Source organism: Quercus suber, unplaced genomic scaffold, assembly GCF_002906115.3.
Source record: "Quercus suber isolate HL8 unplaced genomic scaffold, Cork oak 2.0 scaffold_297, whole genome shotgun sequence".
Classification (NCBI taxonomy): domain Eukaryota; kingdom Viridiplantae; phylum Streptophyta; class Magnoliopsida; order Fagales; family Fagaceae; genus Quercus; species Quercus suber.
Window position 1 is genome coordinate 852,991 of NW_027069753.1, and position 2,303 is coordinate 855,293.

The window sequence follows — 2,303 nt, forward strand, 5'->3', positions numbered from 1 at the left end:
ATAGAGAGTGAAAAAAAAGAGAGAAAAACAAAAAAAAACAAGAGAGTTTTTATGCTAAGGCGAGTGATGTCAAGAGTGCTTTTTATACAAACCAGCCTATATTTATACTCTTGTATAAAGAGGTATGTTTTAATACTAACGAACTTGACGAATCTTTGCTTAGTATTGTTGTCTCTTTGTTGCAGGAATATGAGGATATATTTCCTAATGATGTTCATAGTGGATTGCCACCTATTAGAGGAATAGAGCATCAAATTGATTTTGTGCCAGGTGCAACAACTCCTAACCAACCAGCCTAAAGGAGTAATTCGGAGGAGACAAAAGAACTTCAAAGGCAAGTTGAGGAGTTGTTGACCAAAGGACATGTAAGAGAAAGCATGAGTCCGTGCGCGGTATCGGTGCTGCTTGTGCTTAAGAATGATGGAACTTGGAGGATGTGTGTTGATTGCAGGGTTATCAACAATATTACGGTAAAGTATAGACATCCCATCCCTAGGCTAGATGACATGTTGGATGAATTGCATGGATCATGTGTTTTTACAAAAATTGTTTTGAAAAGTGGGTATCATCAAATTAGGATGAAAGAGGGTGATGAATGAAAAACTGCATTTAAAACTAAATATGGATTGTATAAGTGGTTGGTAATGCCTTTTGGTCTAACTAATGCACCAAGTACATTCACGAGGTTAATGAACCATGTATTGTGTGCGTTTATAGGCAGATTTGTTGTGGTCTATTTTGATGATATTTTGGTATATAGCATGAACTTAGATGAGCATATTAATCATTTGCATTGTGTGCTTGCTGTTTTGAGAAAAGAAAAACTATATGCCAATTTAAAGAAATGTTCTTTTTGCATGGACAAAGTTATGTTTCTTGGTTATGTTGTTAGTGCAAAAAGAATTAAGGTGGATGCGGAAAAGGTGAAGGCTATCAAGGAATGGCCCACACCTAAGTCAATCACTGAGGTAAGAAGTTTTCATGGCTTGGCTAGTTTTTATCGCTGATTTGTCAAAGATTTCAGTACACTAGCCGCACCACTCACTGAAATTGTTAAAAAATCTATGGGTTTTAAATGGGGTAGTGAGCAAGATCGTGCATTTATTGAAATTAAAGAAAGGTTATGTGGTGCTCCTTTATTAGCATTACTTGATTTTTCTAAAACTTTTGAGATTAAGTGTAACACCCCGACCCAATTTTATAATTAAACTATTTGTTTAAGTGATTAATTATTGTTTTAAGCCACTTTCAAGTGTATTTAATAAATATATTATTTTATAATACTTTTGAATAAGAATTGTAAAGATTATAAATAATTAAATGGCTAATTTTATTAGGTATATATATACTAAGTATGTACAAAAATTATATTAAGTGGTTTTAAGTTATTAGACAAATAGTTGGTGTTTTAATTAGGCAATTGATGCATGAGATGTTATAGTGGAATTTCACCACATGCAACCAATTGGAATTCCACACACATAATGTCAAGGTACCATGCATGTGGACAAAGCCAAAGGCCAAGACTTGGCCGGCCATGCAATGGAAAAACTCCACCTCATTCTTTTTCTACCCTCTCAAAGCAAATAGAACATATATGCTCTTTTAATGTGATGGATATAACTTTATAAAGGTAAGGATATATATATATATATATATGTGTGTGTGTGTATGTAAATGCAAAGTGATATTGTTTTGTAGAAAGTGTGTGTGAATGCAAGAAAGTTGGAAAAGTGGGTGGTGAGATTTTTCCTAAGCTCCACACGTATTCCACCCAAAGTTCCCATCTCTTATCTTCTTTTGTGCCCCAAAAGTCTTCTCACTTTTCTGATTTTCTTGGCTGCATCAGATCATAAGTCCAGCCCCTCTTTCTCTACTTCTTTTTCCTCTTTCTTTGTTCTTCTTTCTCTCTTCTCTCTTTGCTCTTTGCTCTTACACGGCAGCCCTCCCTTTCTCACCAAAACAAAATATCCCTCTCTAAAGATGAAATTAAGAGCCTAACACTAAGGTTTTGTGGGTAAGTAATTAAAACTTCATCTGATTTTGTGTATTTTGGATAGTATAATTGTTTTGTTATTTCTATTTCTTCATCCTCTGTTCTGATTTTAGAAGCTGACTTTGTGATTCTGTTTTAGTAATTTAAAAGTTGATGATATTGTGGTCTATTGAATGCTTATTAACATATTTTAATATGTATACTCTAGGTATAAAAATACCCAAATAAAATTTAGACCTATTGCTATTTGTTGATGATCTTAGAAAGAACATGCACTGAAGCTGTCCCTGTGACAGATTTGATGTTT

General features: G+C 33.9%; 1 long non-coding RNA gene across 1 annotated transcript in view; it reads left to right on the plus strand.

The window, feature by feature from the left end:
* The first annotated feature begins 1,675 nt into the window (after positions 1–1,675).
* Positions 1,676–2,303, plus strand: part of LOC136071268 (uncharacterized) — a 4,205-nt gene continuing 3,577 nt past the window's right edge. Inside the window, exon 1 of the long non-coding RNA XR_010632551.1 lies at positions 1,676–2,017. This is a non-coding gene — a long non-coding RNA (uncharacterized LOC136071268). The remainder of the gene's footprint in view (positions 2,018–2,303) is intronic.